This window comes from Schistocerca gregaria, chromosome 3 (assembly GCF_023897955.1).
Source record: "Schistocerca gregaria isolate iqSchGreg1 chromosome 3, iqSchGreg1.2, whole genome shotgun sequence".
In the NCBI taxonomy this organism is placed as follows: Eukaryota; Metazoa; Arthropoda; class Insecta; order Orthoptera; family Acrididae; genus Schistocerca; species Schistocerca gregaria.
In genome coordinates this window covers 397,108-419,522 of record NC_064922.1, presented here as the reverse complement: position 1 = coordinate 419,522, position 22,415 = coordinate 397,108, and the positions used below count along the sequence as shown (strand labels likewise).

Below are 22,415 nucleotides of genomic sequence, written 5' to 3'. Positions count from 1 at the left end.
ATTTTGACGCCGCTAGCTCTGCAGATTGTCATGCAATTCCTTTACCTCTCAGAAATGATTATGAAATAAAAGTGAAGTACGTGACGAGTGTCGTTAGGAAAACATTAGGCAGCATGGAGAGATTCTGTATGGGACCAACCAACCCAAACGAGTACTGTGTGATCTGCTACCCAGGAGGTACCCAACGAGGCAGCACGGCTAGCTCAGTCGGTAGAGCATGAGACTCTTAATCACAGGGTCGTGGGTTCGAGCCCTTCGCTGGGCGGAACGGAGTTTTTCTCCACTGCAGATGTAAATTACCGATTTTCTGATTAACGTGATGTAATGGAAATAGCAACTTTAAAATTTGCCTACGTCTCAATCAGTCGCAAGAAAACTGAAGGTGAAGGTGATTTTGTAGACATGTGAAAGTCATGTTCTGAAGTGCAGGTGGTTTTGTTTGGAGAGAACATCGGCTACGTGTCAGATGTGTATCCAAGCAGTAATGGGTCGCCATAGCTGCAAATATTAGTGAAAAATATGAAGTGTTGTCAGCTGAAGTCTGAAGATTCAGACGACCGTACGGACGAAGTACGCAAAAGTTCCGCTAGGCCGCGCCCCATTAGCTCAGTGGTAGAGCACTGGTCTAGTAAACCAGGAGTCGTGAGTTCCATCCTCACAGGAGGAAGACGAATTTTGGAAATCAGTTGCGCGTCATGGCCGTATAGCAAACAGTATCTGTGATGGCGAACAATTAGCGACAGGCGTTTTATTAAGAATTACTCTCAGATGTGATTAAGGCGAATGGCGCTGATAAAGCATTTGCCAAAGCGGTACGGCATAAGGTGGGACGAGGCATTCTGAATTACATTTTATAGATGTATTTCTCATAAATCTCTGAGCCTCTCGCGGTCGTCGTCGTCGTCGACGTCGCCGCCGCCGCTTCTGCAGAATTAGCAAATGGCCATCGTAGCAAATGCGGCGAGGGACACCCTGCCATCGATTCCGATTGCGCAAAGTGTGTGGTCTTGTTTTCCTGTCTATGTTTGGTCGGTCTCGTAAGAGGTTGAATGTAACGAATGGGTGGGAAAGAGTAAGGGGCAGCGGCTGTGTGGAACGAAAACACAATTCCTCAGGGGGTGTGAGCGTTTCCAGATGAATCGTATATAAGTTATACTTGGTCGTCAGTGACCGTGTGGCCTAATGGATAAGGCGTCGGACTTCGGATCCGAAGATTGCAGGTTCGAATCCTGTCACGGTCGTGTTTTTCCAGTTCTGAGAAACAAACATACCGTTTTAATGAAGCAATTGTGCAGTACGAAACCGTCTGAATGTTGCTGTTGACCATTTTGTGCTTGGAGATGGTCTTGAGCTTGAAACACACACAAGAAGACCGGTGTTAACTAGCGAAATGGTCGGCAGAGTGCCCTCACCGCGAGGTTTGACTGGCACTTGCACATCTAAAACAACGTTGGAAAGTAACTCGTTCGGCTTTTGAGTCACGTCAAGTATGTGTGTTAATTTTGACGCCGCTAGCTCTGCAGATTGTCATGCAATTCCTTTACCTCTCAGAAATGATTATGAAATAAAAGTGAAGTACGTGACGAGTGTCGTTAGGAAAACATTAGGCAGCATGGAGAGATTCTGTATGGGACCAACCAACCCAAACGAGTACTGTGTGATCTGCTACCCAGGAGGTACCCAACGAGGCAGCACGGCTAGCTCAGTCGGTAGAGCATGAGACTCTTAATCACAGGGTCGTGGGTTCGAGCCCTTCGCTGGGCGGAATGGAGTTTTTCTCCACTGCAGATGTAAATTACCGATTTTCTGATTAACGTGATGTAATGGAAATAGCAACTTTAAAATTTGCCTACGTCTCAATCAGTCGCAAGAAAACTGTATTTGAAGGTGAAGGTGATTTTGTAGACATGTGTGAAAGTCATGTTCTGAAGTGCAGGTGATTTTGTTTGGAGAGAACATCGGCTACGTGTCAGATGTGTATCCAAGCAGTAATGGGTCGCCATAGCTGCAAATATTAGTGAAAAATATGAAGTGTTGTCAGCTGAAGTCTGAAGATTCAGACGACCGTACGGACGAAGTACGCAAAAGTTCCGCTAGGCCGCGCCTCTTAAGCTCAGTGGTAGAGCACTGGTCTAGTAAACCAGGAGTCGTGAGTTCCATCCTCACAGGAGGAAGACGAATTTTGGAAATCAGTTGCGCGTCATGGCCGTATAGCAAACAGTATCTGTGATGGCGAAGAATTAGCGAGAGGCGTTTTATTAAGAATTACTCTCAGATGTGATTAAGGCGAATGGCGCTGATAAAGCATTTGCCAAAGCGGTACGGCATAAGGTGGGACGAGGCACTCTGAATTACATTTTATAGATGTATTTCTCACAAATCTCTGAGCCTCCCGCGGTCGACGTCTTCGTCGTCGCCGCCGCCGCTTCTGCAGAATTAGCAAATGGCCATCGTAGCAAATGCGGCGAGGGACACCCTGCCATCGATTCCGATTGCGCAAAGTGTGTGGTCTTGTTTTCCTGTCTATGTTTGGTCGGTCTCGTAAGAGGTTGAATGTAACGAATGGGTGGGAAAGAGTAAGGGGCAGCGGCTGTGTGGAACGAAAACACAATTCCTCAGGGGGTGTGAGCGTTTCGAGATGAATCGTATATAAGTTATACTTGGTCGTCAGTGACCGTGTGGCCTAATGGATAAGGCGTCGGACTTCGGATCCGAAGATTGCAGGTTCGAATCCTGTCACGGTCGTGTTTTTCCAGTTCTGAGAAACAAACATACCGTTTTAATGTAGCAATTGTGCAGTACGAAACCGTCTGAATGTTGCTGTTGACCATTTAGTGCTTGGAGATGGTCTTGAGCTTGAAACACACACAAGAAGACCGTTGTTAACTAGCGAAATGGTCGGCAGAGTGCCCTCACCGCGAGGTTTGACTGGCACTTGCACATCTAAAACAACGTTGGAAAGTAACTCGTTCGGCTTTTGAGTCACGTCAAGTATGTGTGTTAATTTTGACGCCGCTAGCTCTGCAGATTGTCATGCAATTCCTTTACCTCTCAGAAATGATTATGAAATAAAAGTGAAGTACGTGACGAGTGTCGTTAGAAAAACATTAGGCAGCATGGAGAGATTCTGTATGGGACCAACCAACCCAAACGAGTACTGTGTGATCTGCTACCCAGGAGGTACCCAACGAGGCAGCACGGCTAGCTCAGTCTTTAGAGCATGAGACTCTTAATCACAGGGTCGTGGGTTCGAGCCCTTCGCTGGGCGGAACGGAATTTTTCTCCACTGCAGATGTAAATTACCGATTTTCTGATTAACGTGATGTAATGGAAATAGCAACTTTAAAATTTGCCTACGTCTCAATCAGTCGCAAGAAAACTGTAATTGAAGGTGAAGGTGATTTTGTAGACATGTGAAAGTCATGTTCTGAAGTGGAGGTGGTTTTGTTTGGAGAGAACATCGGCTACGTGTCAGATGTGTATCCAAGCAGTAATGGGTCGCCATAGCTGCAAATATTAGTGAAAAATATGAAGTGTTGTCAGCTGAAGTCTGAAGATTCAGACGACCGTACGGACGAAGTACGCAAAAGTTCCGCTAGGCCGCGCCCCTTTAGCTCAGTGGTAGAGCACTGGTCTAGTAAACCAGGAGTCGTGAGTTCCATCCTCACAGGAGGAAGACGAATTTTGGAAATCAGTTGCGCGTCATGGCCGTATAGCAAACAGTATCTGTGATGGCGAACAATTAGCGAGAGGCGTTTTATTAAGAATTACTCTCAGATGTGATTAAGGCGAATGGCGCTGATAAAGCATTTGCCAAAGCGGTACGGCATAAGGTGGGACGAGGCATTCTGAATTACATTTTATAGATGTATTTCTCATAAATCTCTGAGTCTCTCGCGGTCGTCGTCGTCGTCGTCGTCGACGTCGCCGCCGCCGCTTCTGCAGAATTAGCAAATGGCCATCGTAGCAAATGCGGCGAGGGACACCCTGCCATCGATTCCGATTGCGCAAAGTGTGTGGTCTTGTTTTCCTGTCTATGTTTGGTCGGTCTCGTAAGAGGTTGAATGTAACGAATGGGTGGGAAAGAGTAAGGGGCAGCGGCTGTGTGGAACGAAAACACAATTCCTCAGGGGGTGTGAGCGTTTCGAGATGAATCGTATATAAGTTATACTTGGTCGTCAATGACCGTGTGGCCTAATGGATAAGGCGTCGGACTTCGGATCCGAAGATTGCAGGTTCGAATCCTGTCACGGTCGTGTTTTTCCAGTTCTGAGAAACAAACATACCGTTTTAATGTAGCAATTGTGCAGTACGAAACCGTCTGAATGTTGCTGTTGACCATTTTGTGCTTGAAGATGGTCTTGAGCTTGAAACACACACAAGAAGACCGGTGTTAACTAGCGAAATGGTCGGCAGAGTGCCCTCACCGCGAAGTTTGACTGGCACTTGCACATCTAAAACAACGTCGGAAAGTAACTCGTTCGGCTTTTGAGTCACGTCAAGTATGTGTGTTAATTTTGACGCCGCTAGCTCTGCAGATTGTCATGCAATTCCTTTACCTCTCAGAAATGATTATGAAATAAAAGTGAAGTACGTGACGAGTGTCGTTAGGAAAATATTAGGCAGCATGGAGAGATTCTGTATGGGACCAACCAACCCAAACGAGTACTGTGTGATCTGCTACCCAGCAGGTACCCAACGAGGCAGCACGGCTAGCTCAGTCGGTAGAGCATGAGACTCTTAATCACAGGGTCGTGGGTTCGAGCCCTTCGCTGGGCGGAACGGAATTTTTCTCCACTGCAGATGTAAATTACCGATTTTCTGATTAACGTGATGTAATGGAAATAGCAACTTTAAAATTTGCCTACGACTCAATCAGTCGCAAGAAAACTGTATTTGAAGGTGAAGGTGATTTTGTAGACATGTGTGAAAGTCATGTTCTGAAGTGCAGGTGATTTTGTTTGGAGAGAACATCGGCTACGTGTCAGATGTGTATCCAAGCAGTAATGGGTCGCCATAGCTGCAAATATTAGTGAAAAATATGAAGTGTTGTCAGCTGAAGTCTGAAGATTCAGACGACCGTACGGACGAAGTACGCAAAAGTTCCGCTAGGCCGCGCCTCTTTAGCTCAGTGGTAGAGCACTGGTCTAGTAAACCAGGAGTCGTGAGTTCCATCCTCACAGGAGGAAGACGAATTTTGGAAATCAGTTGCGCGTCATGGCCGTATAGCAAACAGTATCTGTGATGGCGAACAATTAGCGAGAGGCGTTTTATTAAGAATTACTCTCAGATGTGATTAAGGCGAATGGCGCTGATAAAGCATTTGCCAAAGCGGTACGGCATAAGGTGGGACGAGGCATTCTGAATTACATTTTATAGATGTATTTCTCACAAATCTCTGAGCCTCCCGCGGTCGTCGTCTTCGTCGTCGTCGTTGTCGTCGTCATCGTCGCCGCCGCCGCTTCTGCAGAATTAGCAAATGGCCATCGTAGCAAATGCGGCGAGGGACACCCTGCCATCGATTCCGATTGCGCAAAGTGTGTGGTCTTGTTTTCCTGTCTATGTTTGGTCGGTCTCGTAAGAGGTTGAATGTAACGAATGGGTGGGAAAGAGTAAGGGGCAGCGGCTGTGTGGAACGAAAACACAATTCCTCAGGGGGTGTGAGCGTTTCGAGATGAATCGTATATAAGTTATACTTGGTCGTCAGTGACCGTGTGGCCTAATGGATAAGGCGTCGGACTTCGGATCCGAAGATTGCAGGTTCGAATCCTGTCACGGTCGTGTTTTTCCAGTTCTGAGAAACAAACATACCGTTTTAATGTAGCAATTGTGCAGTACGAAACCGTCTGAATGTTGCTGTTGACCATTTTGTGCTTGAAGATGGTCTTGAGCTTGAAACACACACAAGAAGACCGGTGTTAACTAGCGAAATGGTCGGCAGAGTGCCCTCACCGCGAGGTTTGACTGGCACTTGCACATCTAAAACAACGTCGGAAAGTAACTCGTTCGGCTTTTGAGTCACGTCAAGTATGTGTGTTAATTTTGACGCCGCTAGCTCTGCAGATTGTCATGCAATTCCTTTACCTCTCAGAAATGATTATGAAATAAAAGTGAAGTACGTGACGAGTGTCGTTAGGAAAACATTAGGCAGCATGGAGAGATTCTGTATGGGACCAACCAACCCAAACGAGTACTGTGTGATCTGCTACCCAGGAGGTACCCAACGAGGCAGCACGGCTAGCTCAGTCGGTAGAGCATGAGACTCTTAATCACAGGGTCGTGGATTCGAGCCCTTCGCTGGGCGGAACGGAATTTTTCTCCACTGCAGATGTAAATTACCGATTTTCTGATTAACGTGATGTAATGGAAATAGCAACTTTAAAATTTGCCTACGTCTCAATCAGTCGCAAGAAAACTGTATTTGAAGGTGAAGGTGATTTTGTAGACATGTGTGAAAGTCATGTTCTGAAGTGCAGGTGATTTTGTTTGGAGAGAACGTCGGCTACGTGTCAGATGTGTATCCAAGCAGTAATGGGTCGCCATAGCTGCAAATATTAGTGAAAAATATGAAGTGTTGTCAGCTGAAGTCTGAAGATTCAGACGATCGTACGGACGAAGTACGCAAAAGTTCCGCTAGGCCGCGCCTCTTTAGCTCAGTGGTAGAGCACTGGTCTAGTAAACCAGGAGTCGTGAGTTCCATCCTCACAGGAGGAAGACGAATTTTGGAAATCAGTTGCGCGTCATGGCCGTATAGCAAACAGTATCTGTGATGGCGAACAATTAGCGAGAGGCGTTTTATTAAGAATTACTCTCAGATGTGATTAAGGCGAATGGCGCTGATAAAGCATTTGCCAAAGCGGTACGGCATAAGGTGGGACGAGGCATTCTGAATTACATTTTATAGATGTATTTCTCACAAATCTCTGAGCCTCTCGCGGTCGTCGTTGTCGTCGCCGCCGCCGCTTCTGCAGAATTAGCAAAACGGCCATCGTAGCAAATGCGGCGAGGGACACCCTGCCATCGATTCCGATTGCGCAAAGTGTGTGGTCTTGTTTTCCTGTCTATGTTTGGTCGGTCTCGTAAGAGGTTGAATGTAACGAATGGGTGGGAAAGAGTAAGGGGCAGCGGCTGTGTGGAACGAAAACACTATTCCTCAGGGGGTGTGAGCGTTTCGAGATGAATCGTATATAAGTTACACTTGGTCGTCAGTGACCGTGTGGCCTAATGGATAAGGCATCGGACTTCGGATCCGAAGATTGCAGGTTCGAATCCTGTCACGGTCGTGTTTTTCCAGTTCTGAGAAACAAACATACCGTTTTAGTGTAGCAATTGTGCAGTACGAAACCGTCTGAATGTTGCTGTTGACCATTTTGTGCTTGGAGATGGTCTTGAGCTTGAAACACACACAAGAAGACCGGTGTTAACTAGCGAAATGGTCGGCAGAGTGCCCTCACCGCGAGGTTTGACTGGCACTTGCACATCTAAAACAACGTCGGAAAGTAACTCGTTCGGCTTTTGAGTCACGTCAAGTATGTGTGTTAATTTTGACGCCGCTAGCTCTGCAGATTGTCATGCAATTCCTTTACCTCTCAGAAATGATTATGAAATAAAAGTGAAGTACGTGACGAGTGTCGTTAGGAAAACATTAGGCAGCATGGAGAGATTCTGTATGGGACCAACCAACCCAAACGAGTACTGTGTGATCTGCTACCCAGGAGGTACCCAACGAGGCAGCACGGCTAGCTCAGTCGGTAGAGCATGAGCCTCTTAATCACAGAGTCGTGGGTTCGAGCCCTTCGCTGGGCGGAACGGAATTTTTCTCCACTGCAGATGTAAATTACCGATTTTCTGATTAACGTGATGTAATGGAAATAGCAACTTTAAAATTTGCCTACGTCTCAATCAGTCGCAAGAAAACTGTATTTGAAGGTGAAGGTGATTTTGTAGACATGTGTGAAAGTCATGTTCTGAAGTGCAGGTGATTTTGTTTGGAGAGAACATCGGCTACGTGTCAGATGTGTATCCAAGCAGTAATGGGTCGCCATAGCTGCAAATATTAGTGAAAAATATGAAGTGTTGTCAGCTGAAGTCTGAAGATTCAGACGACCGTACGGACGAAGTACGCAAATGTTCCGCTAGGCCGCGCCTCTTAAGCTCAGTGGTAGAGCACTGGTCTAGTAAACCAGGAGTCGTGAGTTCCATCCTCACAGGAGGAAGACGAATTTTGGAAATCAGTTGCGCGTCATGGCCGTATAGCAAACAGTATCTGTGATGGCGAACAATTAGCGAGAGGCGTTTTATTAAGAATTACTCTCAGATGTGATTAAGGCGAATGGCGCTGATAAAGCATTTGCCAAAGCGGTACGGCATAAGGTGGGACGAGGCATTCTGAATTACATTTTATAGATGTATTTCTCACAAATCTCTGAGCCTCTCGCGGTCGTCGTTGTCGTCGCCGCCGCCGCTTCTGCAGAATTAGCAAAACGGCCATCGTAGCAAATGCGGCGAGGGACACCCTGCCATCGATTCCGATTGCGCAAAGTGTGTGGTCTTGTTTTCCTGTCTGTGTTTGGTCGGTCTCGTAAGAGGTTGAATGTAACGAATGGGTGGGAAAGAGTAAGGGGCAGCGGCTGTGTGGAACGAAAACACAATTCCTCAGGGGGTGTGAGCGTTTCGAGATGAATCGTATATAAGTTACACTTGGTCGTCAGTGACCGTGTGGCCTAATGGATAAGGCGTCGGACTTCGGATCCGAAGATTGCAGGTTCGAATCCTGTCACGGTCGTGTTTTTCCAGTTCTGAGAAACAAACATACCGTTTTAATGTAGCAATTGTGCAGTACGAAACCGTCTGAATGTTGCTGTTGACCATTTTGTGCTTGGAGATGGTCTTGAGCTTGAAACACACACAAGAAGACCGGTGTTAACTAGCGAAATGGTCGGCAGAGTGCCTCACCGCGAGGTTTGACTGGCACTTGCACATCTAAAACAACGTCGGAAAGTAACACGTTCGGCTTTTGAGTCACGTCAAGTATGTGTGTTAATTTTGACGCCGCTAGCTCTGCAGATTGTCATGCAATTCCTTTACCTCTCAGAAATGATTATGAAATAAAAGTGAAGTACGTGACGAGTGTCGTTAGGAAAACATTAGGCAGCATGGAGAGATTCTGTATGGGACCAACCAACCCAAACGAGTACTGTGTGATCTGCTACCCAGGAGGTACCCAACGAGGCAGCACGGCTAGCTCAGTCGGTAGAGCATGAGACTCTTAATCACAGGGTCGTGGATTCGAGCCCTTCGCTGGGCGGAACGGAATTTTTCTCCACTGCAGATGTAAATTACCGATTTTCTGATTAACGTGATGTAATGGAAATAGCAACTTTAAAATTTGCCTACGTCTCAATCAGTCGCAAGAAAACTGTATTTGAAGGTGAAGGTGATTTTGTAGACATGTGTGAAAGTCATGTTCTGAAGTGCAGGTGATTTTGTTTGGAGAGAACATCGGCTACGTGTCAGATGTGTATCCAAGCAGTAATGGGTCGCCATAGCTGCAAATATTAGTGAAAAATATGAAGTGTTGTCAGCTGAAGTCTGAAGATTCAGACGACCGTACGGACGAAGTACGCAAAAGTTCCGCTAGGCCGCGCCTCTTTAGCTCAGTGGTAGAGCACTGGTCTAGTAAACCAGGAGTCGTGAGTTCCATCCTCACAGGAGGAAGACGAATTTTGGAAATCAGTTGCGCGTCATGGCCGTATAGCAAACAGTATCTGTGATGGCGAACAATTAGCGAGAGGCGTTTTATTAAGAATTACTCTCAGATGTGATTAAGGCGAATGGCGCTGATAAAGCATTTGCCAAAGCGGTACGGCATAAGGTGGGACGAGGCATTCTGAATTACATTTTATAGATGTATTTCTCACAAATCTCTGAGCCTCCCGCGGTCGACGTCTTCGTCGTCGTCGTCGCCGCCGCCGCTTCTGCAGAATTAGCAAATGGCCATCGTAGCAAATGCGGCGAGGGACACCCTGCCATCGATTCCGATTGCGCAAAGTGTGTGGTCTTGTTTTCCTGTCTATGTTTGGTCGGTCTCGTAAGAGGTTGAATGTAACGAATGGGTGGGAAAGAGTAAGGGGCAGCGGCTGTGTGGAACGAAAACACAATTCCTCAGGGGGTGTGAGCGTTTCGAGATGAATCGTATATAAGTTATACTTGCTCGTCAGTGACCGTGTGGCCTAATGGATAAGGCGTCGGACTTCGGATCCGAAGATTGCAGGTTCGAATCCTGTCACGGTCGTGTTTTTCCAGTTCTGAGAAACAAACATACCGTTTTAATGTAGCAATTGTGCAGTACGAAACCGTCTGAATGTTGCTGTTGACCATTTTGTGCTTGGAGATGGTCTTGAGCTTGAAACACACACAAGAAGACCGGTGTTAACTAGCGAAATGGTCGGCAGAGTGCCCTCACCCGCGAGGTTTGACTGGCACTTGCACATCTAAAACAACGTCGGAAAGTAACTCGTTCGGCTTTTGAGTCACGTCAAGTATGTGTGTTAATTTTGACGCCGCTAGCTCTGCAGATTGTCACGCAATTCCTTTACCTCTCAGAAATGATTATGAAATAAAAGTGAAGTACGTGACAGGTGTCGTTAGGAAAACATTAGGCAGCATGGAGATATTCTGTATGGGACCAACCAACCCAAACGAGTACTGTGTGATCTGCTACCCAGGAGGTACCCAACGAGGCAGCACGGCTAGCTCAGTCGGTAGAGCATGAGACTCTTAATCACAGGGTCATGGGTTCGAGCCCTTCGCTGGGCGGAACGGAATTTTTCTCCACTGCAGATGTAAATTACCGATTTTCTGATTAACGTGATGTAATGGAAATAGCAACTTTAAAATTTGCCTACGTCTCAATCAGTCGCAAGAAAACTGTATTTGAAGGTGAAGGTGATTTTGTAGACATGTGAAAGTCATGTTCTGAAGTGCAGGTGGTTTTGTTTGGAGAGAACATCGGCTACGTGTCAGATGTGTAGCCAAGCAGTAATGGGTCGCCATAGCTGCTAATATTAGTCAAAAATATGAAGTGTTGTCAGCTGAAGTCTGATGATTCAGACGACCGTGCGGCGAAGTACGCAAAAGTTCCGCTAGGCCGCGCCTCTTTAGCTCAGTGGTAGAGCACTGGTGTAGTAAACCAGGAGTCGTGAGTTCCATCCTCACAGGAGGAAGACGAATTTTGGAAATCAGTTGCGCGTCATGGCCGTATAGCAAACAGTATCTGTGATGGCGAACAATTAGCGAGAGGCGTTTTATTAAGAATTACTCTCAGATGTGATTAAGGCGAATGGCGCTGATAAAGCATTTGCCAAAGCGGTACGGCATAAGGTGGGACGAGGCATTCTGAATTACATTTTATAGATGTATTTCTCACAAATCTCTGAGCCTCTCGCGGTCGTCGTCGTCGTCGCCGCCGCCGCTTCTGCAGAATTAGCAAATGGCCATCGTAGCAAATGCGGCGAGGGACACCCTGCCATCGATTCCGATTGCGCAAAGTGTGTGGTCTTGTTTTCCTGTCTATGTTTGGTCGGTCTCGTAAGAGGTTGAATGTAACGAATGGGTGGGAAAGAGTAAGGGGCAGCGGCTGTGTGGAACGAAAACACAATTCCTCAGGGGGTGTGAGCGTTTCGAGATGAATCGTATATAAGTTACACTTGGTCGTCAGTGACCGTGTGGCCTAATGGATAAGGCGTCGGACTTCGGATCCGAAGATTGCAGGTTCGAATCCTGTCACGGTCGTGTTTTTCCAGTTCTGAGAAACAAACATACCGTTTTAATGTAGCAATTGTGCAGTACGAAACCGTCTGAATGTTGCTGTTGACCATTTTGTGCTTGAAGATGGTCTTGAGCTTGAAACACACACAAGAAGACCGGTGTTAACTAGCGAAATGGTCGGCAGAGTGCCCTCACCGCGAGGTTTGACTGGCACTTGCACATCTAAAACAACGTCGGAAAGTAACTCGTTCGGCTTTTGAGTCACGTCAAGTATGTGTGTTAATTTTGACGCCGCTAGCTCTGCAGATTGTCATGCAATTCCTTTACCTCTCAGAAATGATTATGAAATAAAAGTGAAGTACGTGACGAGTGTCGTTAGGAAAACATTAGGCAGCATGGAGAGATTCTGTATGGGACCAACCAACCCAAACGAGTACTGTGTGATCTGCTACCCAGGAGGTACCCAACGAGGCAGCACGGCTAGCTCAGTCGGTAGAGCATGAGACTCTTAATCACAGGGTCGTGGGTTCGAGCCCTTCGCTGGGCGGAACGGAATTTTTCTCCACTGCAGATGTAAATTACCGATTTTCTGATTAACGTGATGTAATGGAAATAGCAACTTTAAAATTTGCCTACGTCTCAATCAGTCGCAAGAAAACTGTATTTGAAGGTGAAGGTGATTTTGTAGACATGTGTGAAAGTCATGTTCTGAAGTGCAGGTGATTTTGTTTGGAGAGAACATCGGCTACGTGTCAGATGTGTATCCAAGCAGTAATGGGTCGCCATAGCTGCAAATATTACTGAAAAATATGAAGTGTTGTCAGCTGAAGTCTGAAGATTCAGACGACCGTACGGACGAAGTACGCAAAAGTTCCGCTATGCCGCGCCTCTTTAGCTCAGTGGTAGAGCACTGGTCTAGTAAACCAGGAGTCGTGAGTTCCATCCTCACAGGAGGAAGACGAATTTTGGAAATCAGTTGCGCGTCATGGCCGTATAGCAAACAGTATCTGTGATGGCGAACAATTAGCGAGAGGCGTTTTATTAAGAATTACTCTCAGATGTGATTAAGGCGAATGGCGCTGATAAAGCATTTGCCAAAGCGGTACGGCATAAGGTGGGACGAGGCATTCTGAATTACATTTTATAGATGTATTTCTCACAAATCTCTGAGCCTCTCGCGGTCGTCGTCGTCGTCGCCGCCGCCGCTTCTGCAGAATTAGCAAAACGGCCATCGTAGCAAATGCGGCGAGGGACACCCTGCCATCGATTCCGATTGCGCAAAGTGTGTGGTCTTGTTTTCCTGTCTATGTTTGGTCGGTCTCGTAAGAGGTTGAATGTAACGAATGGGTGGGAAAGAGTAAGGGGCAGCGGCTGTGTGGATCGAAAACACAATTCCTCAGGGGGTGTGAGCGTTTCGAGATGAATCGTATATAAGTTACACTTGGTCGTCAGTGACCGTGTGGCCTAATGGATAAGGCGTCGGACTTCGGATCCGAAGATTGCAGGTTCGAATCCTGTCACGGTCGTGTTTTTCCAGTTCTGAGAAACAAACATACCGTTTTAATGTAGCAATTGTGCAGTACGAAACCGTCTGAATGTTGCTGTTGACCATTTTGTGCTTGAAGATGGTCTTGAGCTTGAAACACACACAAGAAGACCGGTGTTAACTAGCGAAATGGTCGGCAGAGTGCCCTCACCGCGAGGTTTGACTGGCACTTGCACATCTAAAACAACGTCGGAAAGTAACTCGTTCGGCTTTTGAGTCACGTCAAGTATGTGTGTTAATTTTGACGCCGCTAGCTCTGCAGATTGTCATGCAATTCCTTTACCTCTCAGAAATGATTATGAAATAAAAGTGAAGTACGTGACGAGTGTCGTTAGGAAAACATTAGGCAGCATGGAGAGATTCTGTATGGGACCAACCAACCCAAACGAGTACTGTGTGATCTGCTACCCAGGAGGTACCCAACGAGGCAGCACGGCTAGCTCAGTCGGTAGAGCATGAGACTCTTAATGACAGGGTCGTGGGTTCGAGCCCTTCGCTGGGCGGAACGGAATTTTTCTCCACTGCAGATGTAAATTACCGATTTTCTGATTAACGTGATGTAATGGAAATAGCAACTTTAAAATTTGCCTACGTCTCAATCAGTCGCAAGAAAACTGTATTTGAAGGTGAAGGTGATTTTGTAGACATGTGTGAAAGTCATGTTCTGAAGTGCAGGTGATTTTGTTTGGAGAGAACATCGGCTACGTGTCAGATGTGTATCCAAGCAGTAATGGGTCGCCATAGCTGCAAATATTAGTGAAAAATATGAAGTGTTGTCAGCTGAAGTCTGAAGATTCAGACGACCGTACGGACGAAGTACGCAAAAGTTCCGCTATGCCGCGCCTCTTTAGCTCAGTGGTAGAGCACTGGTCTAGTAAACCAGGAGTCGTGAGTTCCATCCTCACAGGAGGAAGACGAATTTTGGAAATCAGTTGCGCGTCATGGCCGTATAGCAAACAGTATCTGTGATGGCGAACAATTAGCGAGAGGCGTTTTATTAAGAATTACTCTCAGATGTGATTAAGGCGAATGGCGCTGATAAAGCATTTGCCAAAGCGGTACGGCATAAGGTGGGACGAGGCATTCTGAATTACATTTTATAGATGTATTTCTCACAAATCTCTGAGCCTCTCGCGGTCGTCGTCGTCGTCGTCGTCGTCGCCGCCGCCGCTTCTGCAGAATTAGCAAAACGGCCATCGTAGCAAATGCGGCGAGGGACACCCTGCCATCGATTCCGATTGCGCAAAGTGTGTGGTCTTGTTTTCCTGTCTATGTTTGGTCGGTCTCGTAAGAGGTTGAATGTAACGAATGGGTGGGAAAGAGTAAGGGGCAGCGGCTGTGTGGAACGAAAACACAATTCCTCAGGGGGTGTGAGCGTTTCGAGATGAATCGTATATAAGTTACACTTGGTCGTCAGTGACCGTGTGGCCTAATGGATAAGGCGTCGGACTTCGGATCCGAATATTGCAGGTTCGAATCCTGTCACGGTCGTGTTTTTCCAGTTCTGAGAAACAAACATACCGTTTTAATGTAGCAATTGTGCAGTACGAAACCGTCTGAATGTTGCTGTTGACCATTTTGTGCTTGAAGATGGTCTTGAGCTTGAAACACACACAAGAAGACCGGTGTTAACTAGCGAAATGGTCGGCAGAGTGCCCTCACCGCGAGGTTTGACTGGCACTTGCACATCTAAAACAACGTCGGAAAGTAACTCGTTCGGCTTTTGAGTCACGTCAAGTATGTGTGTTAATTTTGACGCCGCTAGCTCTGCAGATTGTCATGCAATTCCTTTACCTCTCAGAAATGATTATGAAATAAAAGTGAAGTACGTGACGAGTGTCGTTAGGAAAACATTAGGCAGCATGGAGAGATTCTGTATGGGACCAACCAACCCAAACGAGTACTGTGTGATCTGCTACCCAGGAGGTACCCAACGAGGCAGCACGGCTAGCTCAGTCGGTAGAGCATGAGACTCTTAATCACAGGGTCGTGGGTTCGAGCCCTTCGCTGGGCGGAACGGAATTTTTCTCCACTGCAGATGTAAATTACCGATTTTCTGATTAACGTGATGTAATGGAAATAGCAACTTTAAAATTTGCCTACGTCTCAATCAGTCGCAAGAAAACTGTATTTGAAGGTGAAGGTGATTTTGTAGACATGTGTGAAAGTCATGTTCTGAAGTGCAGGTGATTTTGTTTGGAGAGAACATCGGCTACGTGTCAGATGTGTATCCAAGCAGTAATGGGTCGCCATAGCTGCAAATATTAGTGAAAAATATGAAGTGTTGTCAGCTGAAGTCTGAAGATTCAGACGACCGTACGGACGAAGTACGCAAATGTTCCGCTAGGCCGCGCCTCTTAAGCTCAGTGGTAGAGCACTGGTCTAGTAAACCAGGAGTCGTGAGTTCCATCCTCACAGGAGGAAGACGAATTTTGGAAATCAGTTGCGCGTCATGGCCGTATAGCAAACAGTATCTGTGATGGCGAACAATTAGCGAGAGGCGTTTTATTAAGAATTACTCTCAGATGTGATTAAGGCGAATGGCGCTGATAAAGCATTTGCCAAAGCGGTACGGCATAAGGTGGGACGAGGCATTCTGAATTACATTTTATAGATGTATTTCTCACAAATCTCTGAGCCTCTCGCGGTCGTCGTTGTCGTCGCCGCCGCCGCTTCTGCAGAATTAGCAAAACGGCCATCGTAGCAAATGCGGCGAGGGACACCCTGCCATCGATTCCGATTGCGCAAAGTGTGTGGTCTTGTTTTCCTGTCTATGTTTGGTCGGTCTCGTAAGAGGTTGAATGTAACGAATGGGTGGGAAAGAGTAAGGGGCAGCGGCTGTGTGGAACGAAAACACAATTCCTCAGGGGGTGTGAGCGTTTCGAGATGAATCGTATATAAGTTACACTTGGTCGTCAGTGACCGTGTGGCCTAATGGATAAGGCGTCGGACTTCGGATCCGAAGATTGCAGGTTCGAATCCTGTCACGGTCGTGTTTTTCCAGTTCTGAGAAACAAACATACCGTTTTAATGTAGCAATTGTGCAGTACGAAACCGTCTGAATGTTGCTGTTGACCATTTTGTGCTTGGAGATGGTCTTGAGCTTGAAACACACACAAGAAGACCGGTGTTAACTAGCGAAATGGTCGGCAGAGTGCCTCACCGCGAGGTTTGACTGGCACTTGCACATCTAAAACAACGTCGGAAAGTAACACGTTCGGCTTTTGAGTCACGTCAAGTATGTGTGTTAATTTTGACGCCGCTAGCTCTGCAGATTGTCATGCAATTCCTTTACCTCTCAGAAATGATTATGAAATAAAAGTGAAGTACGTGACGAGTGTCGTTAGGAAAACATTAGGCAGCATGGAGAGATTCTGTATGGGACCAACCAACCCAAACGAGTACTGTGTGATCTGCTACCCAGGAGGTACCCAACGAGGCAGCACGGCTAGCTCAGTCGGTAGAGCATGAGACTCTTAATCACAGGGTCGTGGATTCGAGCCCTTCGCTGGGCGGAACGGAATTTTTCTCCACTGCAGATGTAAATTACCGATTTTCTGATTAACGTGATGTAATGGAAATAGCAACTTTAAAATTTGCCTACGTCTCAATCAGTCGCAAGAAAACTGTATTTGAAGGTGAAGGTGATTTTGTAGACATGTGTGAAAGTCATGTTCTGAAGTGCAGGTGATTTTGTTTGGAGAGAACATCGGCTACGTGTCAGATGTGTATCCAAGCAGTAATGGGTCGCCATAGCTGCAAATATTAGTGAAAAATATGAAGTGTTGTCAGCTGAAGTCTGAAGATTCAGACGACCGTACGGACGAAGTACGCAAAAGTTCCGCTAGGCCGCGCCTCTTTAGCTCAGTGGTAGAGCACTGGTCTAGTAAACCAGGAGTCGTGAGTTCCATCCTCACAGGAGGAAGACGAATTTTGGAAATCAGTTGCGCGTCATGGCCGTATAGCAAACAGTATCTGTGATGGCGAACAATTAGCGAGAGGCGTTTTATTAAGAATTACTCTCAGATGTGATTAAGGCGAATGGCGCTGATAAAGCATTTGCCAAAGCGGTACGGCATAAGGTGGGACGAGGCATTCTGAATTACATTTTATAGATGTATTTCTCACAAATCTCTGAGCCTCCCGCGGTCGACGTCTTCGTCGTCGTCGTCGCCGCCGCCGCTTCTGCAGAATTAGCAAATGGCCATCGTAGCAAATGCGGCGAGGGACACCCTGCCATCGATTCCGATTGCGCAAAGTGTGTGGTCTTGTTTTCCTGTCTATGTTTGGTCGGTCTCGTAAGAGGTTGAATGTAACGAATGGGTGGGAAAGAGTAAGGGGCAGCGGCTGTGTGGAACGAAAACACAATTCCTCAGGGGGTGTGAGCGTTTCGAGATGAATCGTATATAAGTTATACTTGCTCGTCAGTGACCGTGTGGCCTAATGGATAAGGCGTCGGACTTCGGATCCGAAGATTGCAGGTTCGAATCCTGTCACGGTCGTGTTTTTCCAGTTCTGAGAAACAAACATACCGTTTTAATGTAGCAATTGTGCAGTACGAAACCGTCTGAATGTTGCTGTTGACCATTTTGTGCTTGGAGATGGTCTTGAGCTTGAAACACACACAAGAAGACCGGTGTTAACTAGCGAAATGGTCGGCAGAGTGCCCTCACCCGCGAGGTTTGACTGGCACTTGCACATCTAAAACAACGTCGGAAAGTAACTCGTTCGGCTTTTGAGTCACGTCAAGTATGTGTGTTAATTTTGACGCCGCTAGCTCTGCAGATTGTCACGCAATTCCTTTACCTCTCAGAAATGATTATGAAATAAAAGTGAAGTACGTGACAGGTGTCGTTAGGAAAACATTAGGCAGCATGGAGATATTCTGTATGGGACCAACCAACCCAAACGAGTACTGTGTGATCTGCTACCCAGGAGGTACCCAACGAGGCAGCACGGCTAGCTCAGTCGGTAGAGCATGAGACTCTTAATCACAGGGTCATGGGTTCGAGCCCTTCGCTGGGCGGAACGGAATTTTTCTCCACTGCAGATGTAAATTACCGATTTTCTGATTAACGTGATGTAATGGAAATAGCAACTTTAAAATTTGCCTACGTCTCAATCAGTCGCAAGAAAACTGTATTTGAAGGTGAAGGTGATTTTGTAGACATGTGAAAGTCATGTTCTGAAGTGCAGGTGGTTTTGTTTGGAGAGAACATCGGCTACGTGTCAGATGTGTAGCCAAGCAGTAATGGGTCGCCATAGCTGCTAATATTAGTCAAAAATATGAAGTGTTGTCAGCTGAAGTCTGATGATTCAGACGACCGTGCGGCGAAGTACGCAAAAGTTCCGCTAGGCCGCGCCTCTTTAGCTCAGTGGTAGAGCACTGGTGTAGTAAACCAGGAGTCGTGAGTTCCATCCTCACAGGAGGAAGACGAATTTTGGAAATCAGTTGCGCGTCATGGCCGTATAGCAAACAGTATCTGTGATGGCGAACAATTAGCGAGAGGCGTTTTATTAAGAATTACTCTCAGATGTGATTAAGGCGAATGGCGCTGATAAAGCATTTGCCAAAGCGGTACGGCATAAGGTGGGACGAGGCATTCTGAATTACATTTTATAGATGTATTTCTCACAAATCTCTGAGCCTCTCGCGGTCGTCGTCGTCGTCGCCGCCGCCGCTTCTGCAGAATTAGCAAATGGCCATCGTAGCAAATGCGGCGAGGGACACCCTGCCATCGATTCCGATTGCGCAAAGTGTGTGGTCTTGTTTTCCTGTCTATGTTTGGTCGGTCTCGTAAGAGGTTGAATGTAACGAATGGGTGGGAAAGAGTAAGGGGCAGCGGCTGTGTGGAACGAAAACACAATTCCTCAGGGGGTGTGAGCGTTTCGAGATGAATCGTATATAAGTTACACTTGGTCGTCAGTGACCGTGTGGCCTAATGGATAAGGCGTCGGACTTCGGATCCGAAGATTGCAGGTTCGAATCCTGTCACGGTCGTGTTTTTCCAGTTCTGAGAAACAAACATACCGTTTTAATGTAGCAATTGTGCAGTACGAAACCGTCTGAATGTTGCTGTTGACCATTTTGTGCTTGAAGATGGTCTTGAGCTTGAAACACACACAAGAAGACCGGTGTTAACTAGCGAAATGGTCGGCAGAGTGCCCTCACCGCGAGGTTTGACTGGCACTTGCACATCTAAAACAACGTCGGAAAGTAACTCGTTCGGCTTTTGAGTCACGTCAAGTATGTGTGTTAATTTTGACGCCGCTAGCTCTGCAGATTGTCATGCAATTCCTTTACCTCTCAGAAATGATTATGAAATAAAAGTGAAGTACGTGACGAGTGTCGTTAGGAAAACATTAGGCAGCATGGAGAGATTCTGTATGGGACCAACCAACCCAAACGAGTACTGTGTGATCTGCTACCCAGGAGGTACCCAACGAGGCAGCACGGCTAGCTCAGTCGGTAGAGCATGAGACTCTTAATCACAGGGTCGTGGGTTCGAGCCCTTCGCTGGGCGGAACGGAATTTTTCTCCACTGCAGATGTAAATTACCGATTTTCTGATTAACGTGATGTAATGGAAATAGCAACTTTAAAATTTGCCTACGTCTCAATCAGTCGCAAGAAAACTGTATTTGAAGGTGAAGGTGATTTTGTAGACATGTGTGAAAGTCATGTTCTGAAGTGCAGGTGATTTTGTTTGGAGAGAACATCGGCTACGTGTCAGATGTGTATCCAAGCAGTAATGGGTCGCCATAGCTGCAAATATTAGTGAAAAATATGAAGTGTTGTCAGCTGAAGTCTGAAGATTCAGACGACCGTACGGACGAAGTACGCAAAAGTTCCGCTATGCCGCGCCTCTTTAGCTCAGTGGTAGAGCACTGGTCTAGTAAACCAGGAGTCGTGAGTTCCATCCTCACAGGAGGAAGACGAATTTTGGAAATCAGTTGCGCGTCATGGCCGTATAGCAAACAGTATCTGTGATGGCGAACAATTAGCGAGAGGCGTTTTATTAAGAATTACTCTCAGATGTGATTAAGGCGAATGGCGCTGATAAAGCATTTGCCAAAGCGGTACGGCATAAGGTGGGACGAGGCATTCTGAATTACATTTTATAGATGTATTTCTCACAAATCTCTGAGCCTCTCGCGGTCGTCGTCGTCGTCGCCGCCGCCGCTTCTGCAGAATTAGCAAAACGGCCATCGTAGCAAATGCGGCGAGGGACACCCTGCCATCGATTCCGATTGCGCAAAGTGTGTGGTCTTGTTTTCCTGTCTATGTTTGGTCGGTCTCGTAAGAGGTTGAATGTAACGAATGGGTGGGAAAGAGTAAGGGGCAGCGGCTGTGTGGATCGAAAACACAATTCCTCAGGGGGTGTGAGCGTTTCGAGATGAATCGTATATAAGTTACACTTGGTCGTCAGTGACCGTGTGGCCTAATGGATAAGGCGTCGGACTTCGGATCCGAAGATTGCAGGTTCGAATCCTGTCACGGTCGTGTTTTTCCAGTTCTGAGAAACAAACATACCGTTTTAATGTAGCAATTGTGCAGTACGAAACCGTCTGAATGTTGCTGTTGACCATTTTGTGCTTGAAGATGGTCTTGAGCTTGAACCACACACAAGAAGACCGGTGTTAACTAGCGAAATGGTCGGCAGAGTGCCCTCACCGCGAGGTTTGACTGGCACTTGCACATCTAAAACAACGTCGGAAAGTAACTCGTTCGGCTTTTGAGTCACGTCAAGTATGTGTGTTAATTTTGACGCCGCTAGCTCTGCAGATTGTCATGCAATTCCTTTACCTCTCAGAAATGATTATGAAATAAAAGTGAAGTACGTGACGAGTGTCGTTAGGAAAACATTAGGCAGCATGGAGAGATTCTGTATGGGACCAACCAACCCAAACGAGTACTGTGTGATCTGCTACCCAGGAGGTACCCAACGAGGCAGCACGGCTAGCTCAGTCGGTAGAGCATGAGACTCTTAATCACAGGGTCGTGGGTTCGAGCCCTTCGCTGGGCGGAACGGAATTTTTCTCCACTGCAGATGTAAATTACCGATTTTCTGATTAACGTGATGTAATGGAAATAGCAACTTTAAAATTTGCCTACGTCTCAATCAGTCGCAAGAAAACTGTATTTGAAGGTGAAGGTGATTTTGTAGACATGTGTGAAAGTCATGTTCTGAAGTGCAGGTGATTTTGTTTGGAGAGAACATCGGCTACGTGTCAGATGTGTATCCAAGCAGTAATGGGTCGCCATAGCTGCAAATATTAGTGAAAAATATGAAGTGTTGTCAGCTGAAGTCTGAAGATTCAGACGACCGTACGGACGAAGAACGCAAAAGTTCCGCTAGGCCGCGCCTCTTTAGCTCAGTGGTAGAGCACTGGTCTAGTAAACCAGGAGTCGTGAGTTCCATCCTCACAGGAGGAAGACGAATTTTGGAAATCAGTTGCGCGTCATGGCCGTATAGCAAACAGTATCTGTGATGGCGAACAATTAGCGAGAGGCGTTTTATTAAGAATTACTCTCAGATGTGATTAAGGCGAATGGCGCTGATAAAGCATTTGCCAAAGCGGTACGGCATAAGGTGGGACGAGGCATTCTGAATTACATTTTATAGATGTATTTCTCACAAATCTCTGAGCCTCTCGCGGTCGTCGTCGTCGTCGTCGTCGTCGCCGCCGCCGCTTCTGCAGAATTAGCAAAACGGCCATCGTAGCAAATGCGGCGAGGGACACCCTGCCATCGATTCCGATTGCGCAAAGTGTGTGGTCTTGTTTTCCTGTCTATGTTTGGTCGGTCTCGTAAGAGGTTGAATGTAACGAATGGGTGGGAAAGAGTAAGGGGCAGCGGCTGTGTGGAACGAAAACACAATTCCTCAGGGGGTGTGAGCGTTTCGAGATGAATCGTATATAAGTTACACTTGGTCGTCAGTGACCGTGTGGCCTAATGGATAAGGCGTCGGACTTCGGATCCGAATATTGCAGGTTCGAATCCTGTCACGGTCGTGTTTTTCCAGTTCTGAGAAACAAACATACCGTTTTAATGTAGCAATTGTGCAGTACGAAACCGTCTGAATGTTGCTGTTGACCAT

The 22,415-nt window shown here is 46.7% G+C and overlaps 30 non-coding genes across 30 annotated transcripts; all 30 read left to right on the top strand.

The window, feature by feature from the left end:
* Window positions 1–192: 192 nt before the first annotated feature.
* Trnak-cuu (transfer RNA lysine (anticodon CUU)) lies at window positions 193–265 on the top strand. The gene has a single exon. It is a non-coding gene; the product is annotated as a tRNA-Lys (tRNA).
* A 903-nt stretch (window positions 266–1,168) lies between these two features.
* Trnar-ucg (transfer RNA arginine (anticodon UCG)) lies at window positions 1,169–1,241 on the top strand. Its single transcript has one exon. It is a non-coding gene; the product is annotated as a tRNA-Arg (tRNA).
* Window positions 1,242–1,691: 450 nt separating this feature from the next.
* Window positions 1,692–1,764, top strand: Trnak-cuu (transfer RNA lysine (anticodon CUU)). The gene has a single exon. It is a non-coding gene; the product is annotated as a tRNA-Lys (tRNA).
* A 908-nt stretch (window positions 1,765–2,672) lies between these two features.
* On the top strand, window positions 2,673–2,745 carry Trnar-ucg (transfer RNA arginine (anticodon UCG)). Its single transcript has one exon. It is a non-coding gene; the product is annotated as a tRNA-Arg (tRNA).
* Window positions 2,746–4,183: 1,438 nt separating this feature from the next.
* Trnar-ucg (transfer RNA arginine (anticodon UCG)) lies at window positions 4,184–4,256 on the top strand. Its single transcript has one exon. It is a non-coding gene; the product is annotated as a tRNA-Arg (tRNA).
* A 450-nt stretch (window positions 4,257–4,706) lies between these two features.
* Window positions 4,707–4,779, top strand: Trnak-cuu (transfer RNA lysine (anticodon CUU)). The gene has a single exon. It is a non-coding gene; the product is annotated as a tRNA-Lys (tRNA).
* Window positions 4,780–5,117: 338 nt separating this feature from the next.
* On the top strand, window positions 5,118–5,189 carry Trnat-agu (transfer RNA threonine (anticodon AGU)). The gene has a single exon. It is a non-coding gene; the product is annotated as a tRNA-Thr (tRNA).
* A 519-nt stretch (window positions 5,190–5,708) lies between these two features.
* Window positions 5,709–5,781, top strand: Trnar-ucg (transfer RNA arginine (anticodon UCG)). The gene has a single exon. It is a non-coding gene; the product is annotated as a tRNA-Arg (tRNA).
* An 861-nt stretch (window positions 5,782–6,642) lies between these two features.
* On the top strand, window positions 6,643–6,714 carry Trnat-agu (transfer RNA threonine (anticodon AGU)). The gene has a single exon. It is a non-coding gene; the product is annotated as a tRNA-Thr (tRNA).
* A 496-nt stretch (window positions 6,715–7,210) lies between these two features.
* Trnar-ucg (transfer RNA arginine (anticodon UCG)) lies at window positions 7,211–7,283 on the top strand. Its single transcript has one exon. It is a non-coding gene; the product is annotated as a tRNA-Arg (tRNA).
* A 1,429-nt stretch (window positions 7,284–8,712) lies between these two features.
* On the top strand, window positions 8,713–8,785 carry Trnar-ucg (transfer RNA arginine (anticodon UCG)). Its single transcript has one exon. It is a non-coding gene; the product is annotated as a tRNA-Arg (tRNA).
* An 860-nt stretch (window positions 8,786–9,645) lies between these two features.
* On the top strand, window positions 9,646–9,717 carry Trnat-agu (transfer RNA threonine (anticodon AGU)). Its single transcript has one exon. It is a non-coding gene; the product is annotated as a tRNA-Thr (tRNA).
* A 504-nt stretch (window positions 9,718–10,221) lies between these two features.
* On the top strand, window positions 10,222–10,294 carry Trnar-ucg (transfer RNA arginine (anticodon UCG)). The gene has a single exon. It is a non-coding gene; the product is annotated as a tRNA-Arg (tRNA).
* Window positions 10,295–11,720: 1,426 nt separating this feature from the next.
* Window positions 11,721–11,793, top strand: Trnar-ucg (transfer RNA arginine (anticodon UCG)). Its single transcript has one exon. It is a non-coding gene; the product is annotated as a tRNA-Arg (tRNA).
* Window positions 11,794–12,243: 450 nt separating this feature from the next.
* Window positions 12,244–12,316, top strand: Trnak-cuu (transfer RNA lysine (anticodon CUU)). The gene has a single exon. It is a non-coding gene; the product is annotated as a tRNA-Lys (tRNA).
* Window positions 12,317–12,654: 338 nt separating this feature from the next.
* Window positions 12,655–12,726, top strand: Trnat-agu (transfer RNA threonine (anticodon AGU)). The gene has a single exon. It is a non-coding gene; the product is annotated as a tRNA-Thr (tRNA).
* A 496-nt stretch (window positions 12,727–13,222) lies between these two features.
* On the top strand, window positions 13,223–13,295 carry Trnar-ucg (transfer RNA arginine (anticodon UCG)). The gene has a single exon. It is a non-coding gene; the product is annotated as a tRNA-Arg (tRNA).
* An 861-nt stretch (window positions 13,296–14,156) lies between these two features.
* Window positions 14,157–14,228, top strand: Trnat-agu (transfer RNA threonine (anticodon AGU)). Its single transcript has one exon. It is a non-coding gene; the product is annotated as a tRNA-Thr (tRNA).
* Window positions 14,229–14,733: 505 nt separating this feature from the next.
* Window positions 14,734–14,806, top strand: Trnar-ucg (transfer RNA arginine (anticodon UCG)). Its single transcript has one exon. It is a non-coding gene; the product is annotated as a tRNA-Arg (tRNA).
* Window positions 14,807–15,256: 450 nt separating this feature from the next.
* On the top strand, window positions 15,257–15,329 carry Trnak-cuu (transfer RNA lysine (anticodon CUU)). Its single transcript has one exon. It is a non-coding gene; the product is annotated as a tRNA-Lys (tRNA).
* Window positions 15,330–16,235: 906 nt separating this feature from the next.
* Window positions 16,236–16,308, top strand: Trnar-ucg (transfer RNA arginine (anticodon UCG)). Its single transcript has one exon. It is a non-coding gene; the product is annotated as a tRNA-Arg (tRNA).
* Window positions 16,309–17,168: 860 nt separating this feature from the next.
* Trnat-agu (transfer RNA threonine (anticodon AGU)) lies at window positions 17,169–17,240 on the top strand. The gene has a single exon. It is a non-coding gene; the product is annotated as a tRNA-Thr (tRNA).
* Window positions 17,241–17,744: 504 nt separating this feature from the next.
* On the top strand, window positions 17,745–17,817 carry Trnar-ucg (transfer RNA arginine (anticodon UCG)). Its single transcript has one exon. It is a non-coding gene; the product is annotated as a tRNA-Arg (tRNA).
* Window positions 17,818–19,243: 1,426 nt separating this feature from the next.
* Trnar-ucg (transfer RNA arginine (anticodon UCG)) lies at window positions 19,244–19,316 on the top strand. Its single transcript has one exon. It is a non-coding gene; the product is annotated as a tRNA-Arg (tRNA).
* Window positions 19,317–19,766: 450 nt separating this feature from the next.
* On the top strand, window positions 19,767–19,839 carry Trnak-cuu (transfer RNA lysine (anticodon CUU)). Its single transcript has one exon. It is a non-coding gene; the product is annotated as a tRNA-Lys (tRNA).
* A 338-nt stretch (window positions 19,840–20,177) lies between these two features.
* Window positions 20,178–20,249, top strand: Trnat-agu (transfer RNA threonine (anticodon AGU)). The gene has a single exon. It is a non-coding gene; the product is annotated as a tRNA-Thr (tRNA).
* Window positions 20,250–20,745: 496 nt separating this feature from the next.
* On the top strand, window positions 20,746–20,818 carry Trnar-ucg (transfer RNA arginine (anticodon UCG)). Its single transcript has one exon. It is a non-coding gene; the product is annotated as a tRNA-Arg (tRNA).
* Window positions 20,819–21,268: 450 nt separating this feature from the next.
* Window positions 21,269–21,341, top strand: Trnak-cuu (transfer RNA lysine (anticodon CUU)). The gene has a single exon. It is a non-coding gene; the product is annotated as a tRNA-Lys (tRNA).
* Window positions 21,342–21,679: 338 nt separating this feature from the next.
* Trnat-agu (transfer RNA threonine (anticodon AGU)) lies at window positions 21,680–21,751 on the top strand. Its single transcript has one exon. It is a non-coding gene; the product is annotated as a tRNA-Thr (tRNA).
* A 505-nt stretch (window positions 21,752–22,256) lies between these two features.
* Window positions 22,257–22,329, top strand: Trnar-ucg (transfer RNA arginine (anticodon UCG)). Its single transcript has one exon. It is a non-coding gene; the product is annotated as a tRNA-Arg (tRNA).
* The last annotated feature ends 86 nt before the right edge of the window (window positions 22,330–22,415 follow it).